This window comes from Ahaetulla prasina, chromosome 6 (genome assembly GCF_028640845.1).
Source record: "Ahaetulla prasina isolate Xishuangbanna chromosome 6, ASM2864084v1, whole genome shotgun sequence".
NCBI classification, from domain to species: domain Eukaryota; kingdom Metazoa; phylum Chordata; class Lepidosauria; order Squamata; family Colubridae; genus Ahaetulla; species Ahaetulla prasina.
The window spans coordinates 8,508,309-8,527,870 of record NC_080544.1 but is presented as its reverse complement, the minus strand read 5'-3'; positions in this window follow the sequence as shown (position 1 = coordinate 8,527,870).

Here is a 19,562-nt window from a genome sequence, read left to right as displayed (position 1 = left end):
CCTGCACTTTTGGGTAGCTCCACTATGAAATCCATGGATATTTCTTTCCATGGAGCTCCTGGCCGGGCTACTGTTTGAAGTAGTCCAGGAGGTTTTCCTGGAGGCCTTTTAGACGATGCGCAAACCGGGCAACTTGAGATATATGATTGAATGTCTTTTTTAAGACTTGGCCACCAAAATTGTCTTTTAAGAAGATGCAAGGTTTTTACAAATCCAAAATGACCTGCCATTTTGGCATCATGGCATCGTTGTAGGATGGTTTCTCTGAGTGATAAAGGAACATATAGCTTCGCTCCAATCCAAGCTAGTCCATCACGGAGTGTGCATTCATGCGAATGCGTCAAAAACCAGTCATCAGAGTTCAAAGCTTCCTTAAACCACTTAGTTAGTTCATCTGGTAGTGATGACTCGGTTTTGGTATGGCTTCGAGTTATAGCTGGAGCTGCTAACTGTTGAATGGGAAGTATTGGGCAAACCACCTCGCAGCGAGTACCATTGTATTGGGGCAAACGTGAAAGAGCATCTGCCAAAAAGTTTTTCCCTCCAGGAATGTAATGTAAGGAGAAATTAAAGCGGTTAAAATATTGAGCCCATCGGGCTTGTTTAGGTGAAAGTTTTCTAGGAGTTTTTAGCGCTTCTAAATTTTTGTGATCAGTCCAAACTTCAAAAGGATGATTAGAACCCTCTGAGAATTGTCTCCATGTGCGAAGAGCCCAGTGGACTGCAAATGCTTCCTTTTCCCAAATAGCCCATCGTCTTTCAGTTTCAGTTAATTTTCGAGAAGTGAAAGCACAGGGCTGTAGTTTACCATCGGAATTGTTTTGGAGTAAAACGGCTCCGACTGCTACGTCACTAGCATCAGCTTGTACCACAAAAGGGACATCCATGTCGGGGTGTTTTAAAATAGGTTCAGCGGCAAACAGTCGTTTTAATTTCTCAAACGCTGCTTGACATTCCATTGTCCATTCAAGAGGTAATGATGGCTTGGGTTTTGTATCTCCTTTAGTTTTTAAGAGGTTGGTGATTGGCAAAGCAATTTGAGCAAAGGAAGGGATGAATTGACAATAAAAGTTCGCAAAACCCAAGAAACTTTGCAACTGTTTGCGTGTGCGTGGGGGGGGCCATTCTAAGACAGCTTTCACTTTCTCTGGGTCCATTTCTAGTCCATCCGCCGATATGCGGTATCCTAAGTAGTCTATTTTAGTTTGATGGAAATCACATTTGGATAATTTGCAGTAAAGTTCTGCAGATAATAACTTTTTAAGAACTGCTCTTACTAGTTTAATATGTTCTTCCATTGTTTCTGTATAGATAAGTATATCGTCAAGGTAGACAAGAACTCCTTTAAACAAATGTTGATGGAGTATTTCATTTATTAGTTGCATGAAAACTGCGGGCGCCCCCTGCAGTCCAAACGGCAAAACTCGAAACTGGAAACACCCTAGGGGGCAATTGAAAGCGGTTTTCCATTCATCCCCCTCCTTTATACGAACTCTGTAGTAAGCCTCTCGTAGATCTAATTTGATGAAATATTTTCCTTTTGCTAGATGCGCTAACATATCTTTCATGAGCGGCATGGGGTATACGTTTTCGGCGCACACGGCGTTAAGATTTCTATAGTCAACTATAAGACGAAACGAGCCATCTCAGATTCAACTTACTGTCAGGCTGCCTCTGATTATAACTAGGAAAGAATACACCTTGACTTCATTTGCAAATAAAGAAAAGTACTTTTACTAATTACATCTGGATAGCAGCAGGGTTTAAGTTGAATCTGAGACAGAATATGGCTGACAATCTGTATCACCCTATTCCTCCCTCCTCTTTCCCAAAAGGTCATCAGGTCTGGTCCAACGCCAGCTCCTTCCCGGGGTCCCGTGGTAATCTTCTTCCGCAGGTCTCTGGTTGTCAATCAAATCAGGAATGCAATGTCCGTTAGCGTTCACGCCCAAACATTCCTGTGAATTCAAAACATTAATCTCTCCTCCCACCATAATTATGTCAGACCGACACTCTTAAAGGCCCCTCTCTTCCTAACTTGAATCCAATAGCTATTTACATTAGAAATACAATTCCATTCTATCTAACAACTGAAATACAATCCCATTCTATCTAACAACTGAATATAAGGAGTACAAAGAGATACGAAGTTTGGAGTGGAGGCTGACACATTCAGACAAAAAAAAATTCAATTCTGAGATAGAGCGCCAATTTGAAAAACAGACATGTTTTTCCAGGTCGGGAGAATTAGATAAGCCATTTCTTTTCGAGATGCGATGCTTCCTACAGGAGTTAGCCAAAGGAAGAAATCCCATTCAGACAGAAAAGTTTAATTCTGAGACAGAGCTCCAATTTGGAACTGTTCCTCATCTAAAGAGCTAATTGAAGTAATAACTCCTATTTGCTAGAAAGCCAATTAGGTGAAATGTTGAATTCCAAATATAGCACTAAGCTTCACTTTTGAGACGAATACTGGATTTGAAAAATCATTTTTTCTCCTGGCCTGGAGAAACAGGAAAAGCACTAGTTTACAGGATTTGCTCTTTGTCTGAGGAGTGAGTTTATTTATTTATTTATTTTTTATTTTATTTGCATTTATATCCCGCCCTTCTCCGAAGACTCAGGGCGGCTTACACTATGTCAAGCAATAGTCTTCATTCTATTTGTATATTTATATACAAAGTCAACTTATTGCCCCCAACAATCTGGGTCCTCATTTTACCTACCTTATAAAGGATGGAAGGCTGAGTCAACCTTGGGCCTGGTGGGACTTGAACCTGCAGTAATTGCAAGCAGCTGCTGTTAATAACAGAGGCCCAGTTCAAGGCAAAACACCAAGCATCAATTATAATTGGCTTTCCAGCAATTAGAAATTTTGCCTTCAGTTTTCTCCTCCTGAAACACAATAAGTGGATTCTGAAAACTGGTGATTTGCCTCTTCTCCAGGTGAGGGAGAACATTTTTCAAATTCAATATCTGTCTCAGAAGTGAAGCTTAGTGATATATTTCAGCATTCGTTATCATTGGCCTTTTAGCAATACAAATTGAATACTTAGACAAAGAGTGGATCCTGAAAACAAGTGGTTTTCCTGCTATTCCAAGCCAGCGAGGACATGAATACCTGTCTCAAAAGTGAAGCTTTCTGGCTAAACGGGAATTCGTCATTTGCTGTAATGGACCTCCTAGCAATTACAAGTTATGCTCTCTCAGAGAAAGAATGGATCCTGAAAACAAGTGGTTTTCCTACTTCCCCATGCCAGAGTAAACATGACCTATCTCTCTTTGCTGTGTCACCTGCAAAGTAATGGAATCCATCATCAACCAATCCATTACCCTTCATCTAGAATCAAACAACCTACTGTCTAATAAACAATTTGGTTTCAGAAAAAAATTGTCCTGTAATTTACAACTTCTTCACTGCAAAAACATATGGACTACAAATCTTGATCAGGGCAAAGCAATAGATGCAATCTACATAGACTTCTGTAAAGCTTTTGACTCAGTAGTACATGATAAACTTCTCCTAAAACTAAAATCTTATGGCATCTCAGGACCCCTCCACAATTGGATAACAGCTTTTCTATCAAACAGACAACAAGTGGTCAAAATTGGCAATGCTCTATCAAATCCTGTTCCTGTTAAAAGTGGACCAATACTCTTCATATTATACATTAATGATCTCTGTGACCATATTACAAGTAATTGTGTTTTCTTTGCTGATGATGTCAAACTATTTACCAACAACAACAATACAGCTGTCCTCCAAAAAGACCTTGACTCTTTACCTGAATGGTCAAAAACTTGGCAACTCCAAATCTCAGCCATCAAATGCTCAGTCTTACATATTGGAAAAAAGAACCTAAACACTAAGTACAAGCTTGACGGACATTACCTTACTGATGACCCCCACCTTCTTAAAGATCTTGGAGTTTTCATAACAAATGATCTAAGTGCCAAAGCCCACTGTAACTACATCACAAAAAAGGCCTTAAAAGTTGTAAACCTAATCTTGCGCAGCTTCTTCTCCAAAAACACTGCACTACTAACCAGAGCATATAAAACATTTGCTAGACCAATTCTTGAATACAGCTCGACTGTTTGGAACCCATACCACATTTCTGACATCAATACAATTGAACGTATCCAGAAATACTTTACAAGAAGAGTTCTCCACTCCTCTGAATACAACAAAATACCTTATGCCACCAGACTTTGAAATCCTGGGTTTAGAAAATTTAGAACTACGCCGCCTTTGACATGACCTGAGTTTAACTCATAGAATCATCTGTTACAATGTCCTTCCTGTCGAAGACTACTTCAGCTTCAATTGCAACAATACACGAGCACACAATAGATTTAAGCTTAATGTTAATTAATTAACATTAATTAATTAATAGATTTTTAAAATAATTTTTAAACTTTAAATTTTAAAATAATTAATAGATTTAAGCTTAATGGGCCTCTGGTGGCTCAGGCTGGTAAGACAGTCTGTTATTAACAGCAGCTGCTTGCAATTACTGCAGGTTCAAGTCCCACCAGGCCCAAGGTTGACTCAGCCTTCCATCCTTTATAAGGTAGGTAAAATGAGGACCCAGATTGTTGGGGGGGGGCAATACAAGTTGACTTTGTATATAATATACAAATGGATGAGACTATTGGCTTACACAATGTAAGCTGCCCTGAGTCTTCGGAGAAAGGCGGGATATAAATTCAAATTAAAAAAAAAAAGTGAATCGCTCCAATCTTGATTGCAGAAAATATGACTTCAGTAACAGAGTTGTTAATGCTTGGAATGCACTACCTGACTCTGTGGTCTCTTCCCAAAATCCCCAAAGCTTTAACCAAAAACTATCTGCCATTGACCTCACCCCATTCCTAAGAGGTCTGTAAGGGGCGTGCACAAACGTGCCTACCCTGCATGTGGCCCCCCCCGGCTCCATTTCTTCTTGCAGAGGTCTAGCAAACCAAACCAAAGCGAACCAAAACAGGAAATGCTTCCCCTTTTGCATCCAAGAAGGGGCAGGAAAGGAGAAAGGGAAAGAAAAAGAAAAAGATGGGAAGAGACCAAGGAAGGAAATAGAAGGAAAGGGGGGAAGAAATGAGAAAGGAGAATGAAGAGGGAAGGAAAAAGAAGAAAAGGAAGGAAGGAAGGAAGGAAGGAAGGAAGGAAGGAAGGAAGGAAGGAAGGAAGGAAGGAAGGAAGGAAGGAAAGTCCTGCCTTAGTACTTGGCCACCAGCAGATGTCAAGGCTCCTCTGGAGCAGGGGTCTCCAACTTTGGCAACTTTAAGCCTGGAGGACTTCAACTCCCAGAATCCCCCAGCTGGGGAATTCTGGGAGTTGAAGTCCTCCAGGCTTAAAGTTGCCAAGGTTAGAGACCCCTGCTCTGGAGGTCAAGGCTTTGGCATTTTCCATGGTCTCACCTTCCCCCTCTGGAGACAATGGATTCCCCCAGCCCCACCTGGGCCACCACAGGTACCCCCGACACGAGTGATGTTGTGTTGGCCTTGCCCCACCCGCCCGAGGCATGCTCCCTTGAGGTCAAACACAACCCTGATGCATTCCTCAATGAAATCAAGTTTGACACCCCTGGTATAGGGTGTCCTGCTTGAGCAGGGGATTGGACTAGAACAGGGGTCTCCAACCTTGGTCAAAGCTGGCTGAGGAACTCTGGGAGTTGAAGTCCACAAGTCTTAAAGGGACCAAGGTTGGAGACCCCTGGACTAGAATACCTCCAAGGCCTATCCAGCTCTGTTGTTCTATATTCTGTAAGCACATTCTGTAAGTTACTAGGTTAAGCAGATATAATTTATTAGTTTGGTAAGGAAAATTTAAGTTTTACTAAAAAAAAAAATTATTAAGCAACTAAAGGGAAAAGTCAAATAGAGTCAGTTTAATTAAATTGCCTTTGTGAAAGCATAAAAAAAACTTCAGAGATGTTTAGAGAATCAAGAAGTAAATCACTAAATAAAAGTTTAATAATATAATTGTTTTATTAATAATGCATTAGTGAAACTATACATTCAAATTCAACTGAGAGAAAGTTGGGAGAGATGCAAGCATCGCTCATGGTCTTTTTTTTTTTTTTTTTTGCTGAATAGTTTAAAGCAAGGGTCTCCAACCTTGGCAACTTTAAGCCTGGAGGACTTCAACTCCCAGAATGCCCCAGCCAGCTAGTTGCCAAGATTGGAGACCCCTGCTTTAAAGGATATATAAACAAACAAGAAAAAGGCAGGAAAAAACTAATAAAATACAAATGAGGACAAAATATTTACAAAAACATGAAAAGTAGAGCTTTACGCTACATCATTAATTAATTATAAATAACAGAATATATTATATTGTTTTAAAGATAAAATCACTGTTAAACTGGAAACAAAACATGATATCAGTAAAGATGAACAAAGTAGAATAATTCAAAAACTATAAACTATAAACCACCATTACTAAAATCTATTATGATTTGAAGTATAAACCCAATTTTTTGAGTAGTGTGAGTCCATATATTAAATATCTAAGAGTGGTTTCTCATTTGAATTAAATTCGGTGTGAAATTTATTTTTAAAGAAATGAAGGCATCGAAGTGTATTCCCACAACTTGGTTTGACATTCTTCCACTTGAAGGGATCAAGAATTCTTCCAGTAAAAAGCCTATAATCCCTTGCAGCAACCGATAGATTTGCATCTTCTCCTTTAAACAGCAATAGCACTCCTTCTCCTTTAAGTAGCAGTAGCAATAGCACTCAGACTACAGTGCCCCACAATGCTTTACAACAGGGGTCTCCAACCTTGGACCCTTTAAGACTTGTGGACTTCAACTCCCAGAGTTCCTCAGCCAGCTTTGCTGCCTGAGGGACTCTGGGAGTTGAAGTCCACAAGTCTTAAAAGGACCAAGGTTGGAGACCCCTGCTTTACAATGTCAGCATATTGCCCCCCAAAATCTGGATCATTTTATCGATCTCAGAAGGATGGAAGGCTGAGTCAACCTTGTTCCTGCCAGGATCGAACTCCAGGCTGAGGGCAGAGTTAGCCTGCAATACTGCATTCTAACCACTATGCCATCAGGGCTCAGTGAATTGCTGAAATCTTCCCATGGTCAGCTTCTGCCAGCCGGGTGGGTAAAAAGGGTAAGCACGGGCCGCTAGCCAGTTTTCGTGGTGGCCAGAGGACAAACTGAGCACAGCTCAGTCTTGTCAACCACTCACAATTCTGACTGGAATTTCTCAGTTTGGTTCCACTTTCTGCCTGCAAAATGCTATATCTTTTATATTATCATGGTTTTAATCCAGATCTAAATAACCCTAACCCTAACACTGGCTAGGTGGCTCAGTGGCTAAGACACTGAGCTTGTCGATCAGAAAGGTCGGCAGGTCGGCGGTTTGAGTCCCTAGTATAGGTCTCGTCCAAGGTCCCTTCCAACTCTGTTGCTGTTACCTGTTATCTAAACGTTGAAATGTCTAAAGGACTTTTGAATTCCCTAGAGCCTAGTCTGTCCACTTTTAGATTTAAGTGGATGAGGGGTGTGGCAAAATGGTTCATTTTTGGAATTTCTGTAAGAAGCCATCAAGCAATTGCAGATCCTGCTGGATTGGATTTGCTGTCTTTGACCTCAATTGGAGCTTTGGAAAGAGCTACTATGTCAGCCTCCGCTCTAATCTTCGTATACTTTTGAATAGTTTATAGCAGTAGATAGAATGTGAAATGTTTATGCTGTATTATCTAACAATTATAGGAATCAGATGTATCATATCACTGTACATGGTAGGGGAAGGGAGCCTATTATGAGTGTCGGCTGACATAACCTTGTGGGGGGGGGATTAACGGCTGAGGATGAATAACGCGGGTTTTTCCTAACTGAAACTGCATTCCTCGAATGACTGACAACTAGAGACCTGTGGAAGAAGATTACCACGAGGGGCCGAGAAGGAGTTGGCATTGGACCAGACCAGCCTGACCTCCTGAAGGAGGAGGGACAATTGGGGGGGATATGATGTGTTAGCCTTATTCTGTTTCAGATCCAACTTTATACGCTGCCATCATGACTGTAGCTAGTAAAAGTACTTGTCTTTAATTCAAATGAAGTCAAGGTGTTTTCTTTCTTAGCTATAATCAGAGGTAGTCTGACATTAAGTTGGATCTCACAGCATGTCTTCTAACCAGGATTGCAACCGCAATACCGAGGGAGGAGAGTTTAAAAATGTGAGGGAGAGCCAGTCGCTGGCTGAATCGGGGGAGGCGTCCGGAGGAATTCCTGCTGCCACTTTTAACCCTGAGCTGGAAGATTGCAGAGATCGGTGGATGGAACAACTACAGCTGGAAGATAAAAGTTGGAAACCAGACACAGAAGAGCTTCCCTCTGGAGTGACAAAAAGGAAGAAAAAAGAGAAGTTTAGGCTTTCGGATTGGCAGGGAGAGCAAGAGATAAAGGACAAGCTCCAGTTAGAGGAAGCCTTGCGTCTTTTCCGTGAAGTGAAAGTAAGGCAAGCAGCCCGTCAAAGGTATGGAACCCCGACCCGGGCCTCCTGGGGGGAGGGAGAAGAGGAGGAAGATGACACAAGGGGGCCAGCTGGAGGTGATTCCCTGGGCAGAGAGATTTCCGAAGAGCCAGAGCCACGAACCCTCTCCCCAGAGGAAGCTGAATTGGATGTGGGTCGCGCGCCACCTGCTGACCAAGCAAGGCTGCGCAGGGGAAGGAAAAAGCCAAAAATTCCCCCCATATTAGAAAAATTTGATGGAGATGCGAAGGAGCTGGAATTGTTCCTGGCGATAGTGAATGACCACATGTTAGACTGGGGGGGAGATTATTGGTCACAGGCAGCACAAGTTAGAGCTGTGACCCACAATTTGACCGGAAGAGCAGCTGCATGGTTTGTGTCGCTGTATAAAAACCACTCCCCCCTACTGCAAAATTACGAGCATTTTATTACGGCACTAAGGAGGAGGTTTGAGGACCCCCTGGCGGAGCAGAAGGCCAAAGGTCGAATGAAAACCATCAGGCAAGGGAGGAGACCGGTGGCTGATTATACCCAGGAATTCAGTGATCTAGTCCCCTTGATGAGAGGGTGGTCGGAGGTGATCCTGGTCGACTTTTACAAAGAGGGCCTGAATGGAGATCTCTATGAACTGTGCCGGGCACGAGCGTCTCCAACTACATTGTATGGCTGGTATACCCTGGCAGCAGAGATGGAAATTGAACTAGCGAAGGACCGTGGCAGAAGGCAGCGCACTGGAAGACCGTGCCGGCCCATTCTCCTGGGTGGCCCTCAAGGGACACGCCTAGACCAGAGGAGGAGACAACGATCGACTGCGTGCTACAGATGTGGAAAAGAGGGCCATCGGGCAGCCGACTGTCGAGTGAAGTTGGTTCCAAGCACGACCCTGGTGGTGGGAAGGAAGCAGTGAAACCAACTGCTAAGGCGAAAACCGGCCAAAGTGGAGGCGGCATTGCCAAGAAGGGCACGCCCATCCAGGAGGACATGAGCGTCGACCGACACTGATGACAGCAAAACCACATCGAGTCCGGCGAAGACTTTCTGGTGAGTTGGGCACGGGGCCCTTGGACATTCCAGTCAACCTGCATGTTCCTCCTCGGGCAACAAGGGAAATGTTAGCATTACTAGATTCGGGATGTACTAGGTGCATGATCAGTCCCGAACTAGTAGAAAAAATGGAACTAAGGTTGAGAACCCTAAGCAGGCCCATAGCATTTGCCCAGTTGGATGGCAGTGTGGCAGGGGGAGGACCCGCCCATTTCGTAACAGAACCCATAGAAATGGAAATTGGAGACCATCGCGAGATTTTAAACTTCATAGTAGCCCTGGAATGGACCAACCTTTGGTACTAGGACTGTCATGGTTGCGGAAATGGAACCCCCATATTAACTGGAGAACGGGAGTCTTACGGTTCCGCTCAAGAGCGTTAAAAGGAGGAAAAGGGGGATCCAAGAAGAGTCAGACTATGGCCATGCTCCAAGATAAGTGGGGGGCAATGGTTGAACGGATAGATGGGGAGGAAAGGATACCTAAGGAGTACTGGGACCTGCGGGAAGTCTTTAGTGAGAAAGCATCAGACGTTCTACCTCCCCATAGGCCTATTGATTGTGCCATCGACATCCTACCGGGGGTAAAACTTCCAAAACCAAAAGCTTACCCCATGACCCAAAAGGAATTGGGAGAGCTGCAGTTCATAGACAAAAACCTAGAGCGGGCTTTATCCAACCAGCTAGGCCTCGCGTGGCGCACCTGTGATGTTCCGGGAAAAGAAAGACGGCTCATTTCGTCTGATAGTTGACTATAGAAATTTAAACGCAGTGTCTTGACATATACCCCATGCCGCTCATGAAAGATATGTTAGCACACTTAGCGAAGGAAGTTCTTCACCAAATTGGACCTGCGAAGCTTACTACAGAGTCCGTATAAAGGAGGGGATGAATGGAAAACCGCTTTCAACTGTCCACTAGGGTGTTTCCAGTTTAGTACTGCCTTTTGGTCTACAGGGGCGCCTGCAGTTTTTATGCAACTGATAAATGAAATACTCCATCAGCATTTGTTCAAAGGGTTCTTGTCTACCTTGACGACATACTCATCTATACAGAAACTATGGAAGAACATATTAAACTAGTAAGAGCAGTTCTCAAAAGTTATTATCTGCTGAACTGTATTGCAAGCTATCCAAATGTGATTTCCATCAAACTAAAATAGACTACTTAGGGTATCGCATTTCAGCGGATGGATTGAAATGGATCCAGAAAAGGTGAAAGCTGTTTTGGAATGGGCCCCCACGCACCCGCAAAGAGCTGCAAAGTTCATAGACAAAAACCTAGAGCGGGCTTTATCCAACCAGCTAGGCCTCGCGTGGCGCACCTGTGATGTTCCGGGAAAAGAAAGACGGCTCATTTCGTCTGATAGTTGACTATAGAAATTTAAGCAGTGTCAAAACATATACCCCATGCCGCTCATGAAAGATATGTTAGCACACTTAGCGAAGGGAAGTTCTTCACCAAATTGGACCTGCGAAGCTTACTACAGAGTCCGTATAAAGGAGGGGATGAATGGAAAACCGCTTTCAACTGTCCACTAGGGTGTTTCCAGTTTCAGTACTGCCTTTTGGTCTACAGGGGCGCCTGCAGTTTTTATGCAACTGATAAATGAAATACTCCATCAGCATTTGTTCAAAGGGTTCTTGTCTACCTTGACGACATACTCATCTATACAGAAACTATGGAAGAACATATTAAACTAGTAAGAGCAGTTCTCAAAAGTTATTATCTGCTGAACTGTATTGCAAGCTATCCAAATGTGATTTCCATCAAACTAAAATAGACTACTTAGGGTATCGCATTTCAGCGGATGGATTGAAATGGATCCAGAAAAGGTGAAAGCTGTTTTGGAATGGGCCCCCACGCACCCGCAAACAGCTGCAAAGTTTTTAGGATTAGCAAATTTCTATCGTCAATTCATCCCTCCTTTGCTCAAATTGCTTTGCCAATCACCAACCTCCTAAAAACTAAAGGAGACACTAAACCCAAACCATCACTGCCCTCGAATGGACAATGGAATGTCAAGCAGCATTTGAAAAATTGAAACGACTCTTTGCTGCGAACCAATTTTGAAACACCCGACATGAATGTTCCTTTGTAATACAAGCAGATGCCAGTGATGTAGCAGTCGGAGCCGTTTTGCTCCAAAACAATCCTGATGGTAAACTACAACCCTGTGCTTTCACTTCGGAAATTGACTGAAACTGAAAGGCGATGGGCTATTTGGGAAAAGGAAGCATTTGCAGTTCATTGGGCTCTACGAACATGGAGACATTTCTTAGAAGGTTCAAATCATCCGTTTGAAGTTTGGACTGACCACAAAAATCTAGAGGCCCTAAAACTCCTAGAAAACTTTCACCTAAACAAGCCGCTGGGCTCAATATTTTAACCGTTTAATTTCACCTTACATTACATTCCGGAGGAAAAACTTCTTAGCAGATGCTCTCTCACGGTTGCCCCAATACAATTGCACTCGCTCCGAGGTAGTTCAGCCAATACTTCCGTGCAACAGTTGGCAGCTCCAGCTATAACTAGAAGCCACTCAAACCCGAGTCCTCTCTCCCAGATGAACTAACCAAGTCATTTAAAGGCGCTTTAAACACCGATGACTGGTACTTAGCGCATTCCATGAATGCACACTCCGTGATGGACTAGCTTGGATTGGAACAAAACTATCGTTCCTCTCTCACTCAGAGAAACCATCCTACTACGTTGCCATGATGCCAAAATGGCAGGACACTTTGGATTTGTAAAAACCTTACATCTTCTTAAAAGACAATTCTGGTGGCCAAGTCTTAAAAAGGATGTACAAGCATATGTAGCAAGTTGCCCTATTTGCGCATTGTCAAAAAGACCTCCTGGAAAGCCTCCTGGACTACTACAACCGGTAGCCAGGCCAGGAACCCCATGGAAAGAAATATCCATGGATTTCATAGTGGAACTACCTGAAAGCGCAGGCAATACAGTTATATGGGTTGTAACTGACCTTTTCTCCAAACAAGTCCATTTTATTCCATGTTCAAAAATACCCTCCTCAAAGACCCTAGCAAAATTGTTTGTACAACACATTTATAGACTCCACGGAGTTCCTGACCGCATTATTTCAGATCGAGGAGTTCAATTCACTTCTCACTTTTGGAAAGAATTTTACGACTTATTGGCTCCGCCAGGATTAAGCTCCGCCCATCATCCCCAGACTAATGGAAGTTGTGAACGTTCAAACTCTGTACTAGAACAATATTTACGTTGTTATATTAATTACCAGCAGGACAATTGGGCAGACCTCTTACCCTTCGCTGAGGTTGCCTATAACAACTCAGTTCATAGTAGCACCGGATTTACTCCTTTTAAAATAGCTTCAGGTCAAGATTTTGTACCTATCTCTGAACTTCCAAAAGAAGAAACCACAGTTTCCTCTTTGTCAGAATGGATAGATCAAATACAAAGCACCTGGAAAATGACTCGCAAGGCAATTGACGATGCTCACCGTGCACATAAACAACAAGCAGATAAGAAAAGATCCCCTGAGAACAAATACAAAGTGGGTGATAAAGTTTACCTTTCCACAAAATATCTTCAAACCACCCAAAAATCTAAAAAACTTGGACCCAAATATGTGGGACCTTTCTCCATAGTGAAAATCATCAACCCCGTGACTGTACAACTGGACTTGCCAAAAACACTTAGGCGAATTCACCCCGTTTTCCATGTGAGCTTGTTAAAACCAGAGCATACTTCCACTCTCCGTGCGACCCATACACCCCCTCCTATACCTATTCTCATAGAGGGAGAACAGCATTTTGAAATTAAAGAAATATTAGATTCACGGAAACATAGAAATAAAATTCAATATCTCGTTGCTTGGAAACACTTCCCCTTATCCCAAGCTGAATGGGTAAACAAAGAAGATGTTCGGGCTTCCGAAAAGATAGCACAATTCTATAAAAAATATCCTGACAAACCCTAACTTCTCTTTTTTCCTTTCTAGGACTGACGTCCTTGTTGCAGGAGGGCCGAATGTCAGCCTCCGCTCTAATCTTCGTATACTTTTGAATAGTTTATAGCAGTAGATAGAATGTGAAATGTTTATGCTGTATTATCTAACAATTATAGGAATCAGATGTATCATATCACTGTACAGGGTAGGGGAAGGGAGCCTATTATGAGTGTCGGCTGACATAACCTTGTGGGGGGGGGATTAACGGCTGAGGATGAATAACGCGGGTTTTTCCTAACTGAAACTGCATTCCTCGAATGACTGACAACTAGAGACCTGTGGAAGAAGATTACCACGAGGGGCCGAGAAGGAGTTGGCATTGGACCAGACCAGCCTGACCTCCTGAAGGAGGAGGGACAATTGGGGGGGATATGATGTGTTAGCCTTATTCTGTTTCAGATCCAACTTTATACGCTGCCATCATGACTGTAGCTAGTAAAAGTACTTGTCTTTAATTCAAATGAAGTCAAGGTGTTTTCTTTCTTAGCTATAATCAGAGGTAGTCTGACATACTACTTCTGTTTTCTTACAAACAGGTTAGAAAATTGTCCAAATCACTCCATTTTTTAATGTCTTGACTGCATTTTGAGTTTTCACTGGAGTAGAGTATGTAAATCCTTCACTGCTCTCCTTGCTGAAGTGAATAACTAATGTTATTCTCATCTTTGAAGTGAATTTGGGTGAACATGCCATTTCCATTTTTTCCCCGTTAAAGTGATTGTCAAGGCTTGATTGTATTCTCTTGTGCATCACTGCTCTGATGGCCCCTTTTCATCGTTATTTATCTTTCACTTTGAAAGTTCAGTGTAAACATTTCTGCTTGTGATATTTCTGTTTCACTGAATGGCTAAAGCTTGGCCATTTCTTGGGTTTCAATAGGATCAAGTTGGCGACATTATTCTCTTTTCTTTCATCTGAAATTTTTCCATGTATTTTTGTGTTAGTTTCTATTTTTCAACCATGTGATGTTAATGATTCAGGCCTAGTATGAAAACATGTACTGGTGATTGTTTTTCATCTATCATGTGTAGTAGCAGCTATTGCTAATATTTGGGTCATTTGGTTTTTTTAAAATCAATTAGAAACAATGTAAGAAAAATCTTGACTTTTTTGAATTTTCCTATTAGGCCGATAAGAGAATTTTGTCACTTTCTGTTTTACTGGGTTTAAAGATAAAATTGTCTGAAGCTTTCTAATGCTTGCAATCAGTCACTCTATCAAAGTGATGAGTGGCATATAAATTTAAATAAACTAAATTTGTCTTTTTATTGCCTTCTGAGAGAATTAGAAGATTGTGTAAAACCACTAATTTTGGGATTTTCCCTACTGCATTTTGCAGTCATTCTTGACGACTGGCCAATTCTTGTTTTTTACCTTCCTTAGGGCTCAATAATAAAGACTTCAAATGAAGACGACTTCAACAATAGTTTTTCATTTTTGGCTATCTCTCAAGTGGATTTGCATTGCTGCATATTCTCCAAGTTTAAGTTTCCAAACAGATATTGTCAGATTTGTATCTTTTTTTTAAATTTGCATTCATATCCCGCCCTTCTCCAAAGACTCAGGGCGGCTTACACTATCTTCCTATTGGGCAAAATTTATTCTCACTTGCATATATCTTATTAAATTATAATGTTGGTTGTAGGGAGGTGTGGCTCCCACATTGCAAATTTGCCGGAAACAAGCCCGGGGAATTCACCCAGCACAAGTGGGTGGGGAGGATTGACAGGGGACGAATGTTGGAGGAGGAGCACCAGCGGAGGATGAATGCCTGTGATAGGTCAGCTGCGGTGGAGGGGCTGATGTAAAATGGGAGTGGCATTGTGGCTACGGCCAATTATCCTATTCTACCTGCAAGATGCTGCCACCCAAGCTGGTACCAAGTGCCCAAATTGCAATAGTATGTCTGTAAGTTTAGCACGAAAGTCATAATTTTAAGGGCAGGTCATAAATATTTTTTTCTGAGGTTGTTATAATTTTGAAGAATTGTTAAATGATGGTTAAGTTAAGGAATACCTATAAAGAAGGATAGTCTTGACAAAGACTAATAAGGCAAAGCTGTAGAAGATGAATGACCATGACAGCTGCGATAATTTCACTAATGAACAAGGAAGGATAGGTTTTAGAACAGGGTCTCCTCCAATTTTTGAAAATGACAAGACTCATTGTGAACATTTATATAAAATTACTTTCACAGTAGAAGACAAAATGGGTATAAAAATTCTACACACCCGTACATACCAGGTTTCTGAGATGTAAAAAAAACCAGACCAAGATAAATCATTTCAGAATTTTTTTCCACAATATAACATATTGTATAAGCTTCAGAATTCAATTGAAAACCAAACTGAAATCTTTTATGGGGAAAAATATATTTACAAACTTACAATAACGTGGTTGCATAAATGTGCACACTCTTTAAACTAATACAACATAGGCAGCATTCAGTGTCTGGAGCCTCTCAGCATGGCATCACTTGCCTCGGGAACCTTTGCCTACTCTTCTTTGCAAAAGTGCTGCAAATCTGTCAGATTGTGAGAGCATTTTCTGTGCATAGCCCTCGTTCAGTCACTCTGCAGATTTTCAATTGGATTCAGGTCCGGACTTTGGCTGAGCCATTCCAAAACATTGATATTCTTCTGATGAAGCTATTCTTTCGTTGATTTGGAGGTATGCTGAGTCGTTGTCACGTTGAAAGAATTCCTCTTCATCTTCAGCATTTTATGAGTTCTGAAGGTTTTGTGCCGTAATTCAATATTTGGAACCGTTCATAATTTCCTCTTTGACTAAAATTCTAGTTCAAGCTGAAGAAAAGCAACCCCAAAGCATATAATGCTGCTACCACCACACTTCCCTGTAGGTATATGTACTTCTGGTGATGCACAATTGTTTTTGCACCAACCATAATTTTTGGAATTATGCCCCCAAAGTTCAATTTTGGTCTCATTAGACCGTAACACATTTTCCCACGTTTTTGTCAGACTTAATGTAGGTTTTTGCAAAAAGTAGCCAGGCACAGATGTTTTCTTTGTAAGAAAAGGCCTCTGTCTTGCTGCGCTACCACACAGCCCAGACATATGAAGAATACGGGAGATTGTTGTCACATGTAATACACAACTAGTATTTGCTAGAAAATCCTGCAGCACCTTTAATGTTGTTGTAGACCTTTGGGACCAGTTTCCTTGTTTTTTCATCAATTTTGGAGGAGTCCCAGTTCTTCATGATGTCACTGTTGAGCTATTTTCTCCCCTTGTTGATAACTGTGTTATATTCCATAATATATCCAATGCCTTGGAAATGGTTTTGTATCTTTCTCCTGACTTGACATCTTCCAACACGGAGAGCTCTTTGATGCTTCATAAGAATCTTTGCAGACCATGGGTTTTGCCGTAACAAGCAACTGAGTAAATGTCAGAAAAATCCTACTAGGGGCTTCCGGTGTTGGAAGGTGTTGGAAGACGGTCTTTTCAGACCGCCAGCCCCGCAATCGCGCAGAGCCGTTCAGACAGCGAAAATCAGCTGTCTGGCGGCTCGGAAACCTTTCCTTCGGGAGAAGAGGGAAAGGTGAGCAACTGGGTGGAGATAGAGCTCCCCAAAAAGCCCCAGGAACAATTCTGGGGCTAGAAGGGTGAGAGCTCCCTGGAAAGCCCAACAGTGCTCCGGATCCGGGACATTTTTGCTTTTAAGCAGAACAAAACATCACGACCGCCTCTGCTTCAAGATGAAGATTTAATTTGATTAAAGCAGACAGAGCAATGACAGGAGTGCTGGCAATGGCAAGTACCAGACCTTAACTCCGTTCCCAGACTGCATTTAAGAACAAAGGAAATGGCGCCTGCACTTAAAAGGGTGTGAAAATGAAACTTAAGGAAGTCTTTGTTAACATTGTTGCGCTCTCAGTCTTCTTTAAACTTGCCGGATTTTACATTTACATGAAGAGATTTTAAAGTGAAAAGTGGAAGGGCTATAGAATTGATTTACCTAATCCAAATACAGAGTTTATGAAAAGATTTGAAGATTTACTGAATTTACTGAGACGGTTGTAAGGTATAAAATTAAAGTGAAAAATGGCTTCTAAGCAAACAAAGCTTGGTGTTATTAAGGATGTTGGGACTTTGCCAGTTCAAATGCAAAAGCTACAAGAAGATTTGAAGGGTTTTTAAAAAGGTCTTTTAGAAGAAGCTCTAGACTTTCAAACCTCTTTTATAGATCAAAAATTTACGGAACTTGAAGAGGAAATATCTCAAATAAAAGACATTATTGAAATTAGGAATAAGGATATAAGGGAAGATGTGGTGGCAGTATTTCAAAGATTGTTTGATTACACAGTTCACTTGGATGGAAGAGTGGAAGAAATTAATCAAGCTAATGTGAATTTGGAAAATAAAATAGAGGAGGTCCAGACAAAGATGAACAGGGCAGACGAAGAGTTGGTTTTGCTGCAATATAGTCGATGGAGTTTGCCCTGAGAGTGAGAAGTCTCAAAGAAAATAAATGCGAAATGTCTTAGAGATGATATCTAGATTTTAAATACTGGCGTGTATGTATTTGAAATTATAATTTAAATGTTGGCGATTTGGTTGGGCTGATACTATGTATTATTATATATGGTAGATATATAAATTTGGTGGATTATACAAAATATTTTGAAGAAGAAGGTAATGTTTAAGGGCGTAAATTGATTTTAAATTTAATATTAGTAGCTAGATAACCGGCAGCGCAATATTGGAAGATGGAACATTTGCCTATCATTGAAGACTGGACGCTAAAAGCAGTGAACTTACTGGAGAAGGTGGAAATCTCAGCGTACCAGAAAGACTATCCACAAGAAAAATGTATATTGGAAAGGAGAAGATGGATCGACTATTTTTAAAACAAATATTGGATTAAGAACTACTAAATAGTTTATGAATGAATAGAATGTACTGTATATTTTCCTTTTCCTTTTTTTCTTCTTCTTTCTTTTTCCTTACTATGAAGAAGGGGAGTTAAGGTTCTAGGGGATGGATGGGAGTCAATGGATAGTTTGTGTATTCTAGCTTATGATTGTTAGATATTATACCCCATATATTGCTCTGGGAAGTCGGGGGGGGGGGGATTGGGCGAGGGTTGGTGGGAGGAGGAGGGGATGTATGGGTAAAAATTTTTTGTAAAACTTTTTAATAAAAAAAAGAAAAGAAAAATTCTACTAGAAGAGATGAACTTTATATGTACATGGGATATTATATGGGATTGATTATTTTTGCCCCTAAAAGATTTCAATTTGTTTGTTAATCAAATTGTACAGCTTATATTGAAGGTGAAAACAATTCTGAAGTTATTTAGCTTGGTCTGATTTATTTACATTTTAAAAATGAGGCATTTAAATAGGTTTTAACAGGATGTTTTATATCCACAGTATTATTATCTCTCTTAGTGCACAGAGTGTTATCCTTTCGTTTGCCTTTTCTTTGGATGTATTTCCATGTAAAGATAGAGCCATCTCTTTTATTATTGCTTAAGAACGCATGTGGGGCACATGTTCGACCTATAGAATTTGGCTACGCTGCAGAAAGAAACAGCAACAGGGAATCTAATGGACACTAGGTACTGTAGTCCTATTCGAATATATAAGCAGAACTGAAGAGCTCTCAGTTCCACTGCAATAGACATTGACTTTATATTCTTTGCTTCTGGGGGACAAAGAGGCAGATTTCATTCTTGGTCTACTGAGGAATGACAAAAAAAACATAGATATGAAATATAGACATATTTCAACCCACTGAACTTAGTAAGATGCAATTACACAATTGTATTTTCGGCCCAAACAAAGTCTGCATTTTTTCTTGAATTTAATTATGACCAAGGAGCATGTGTGACAATAGGACTATGTCCATCTAGAGGTCCAGTTTGGTGTAGTGACTAAGGCACCACATTAGAAACTGGGAGACAGTGAGTTCCAGTCCCTCCTTAGGCACAAAGCTGGCTGGGTGCCCTTGGGCCAGTCACGCCCTCTCAATTAGGCAAACCACTTCCAAAATCTTCCCAAG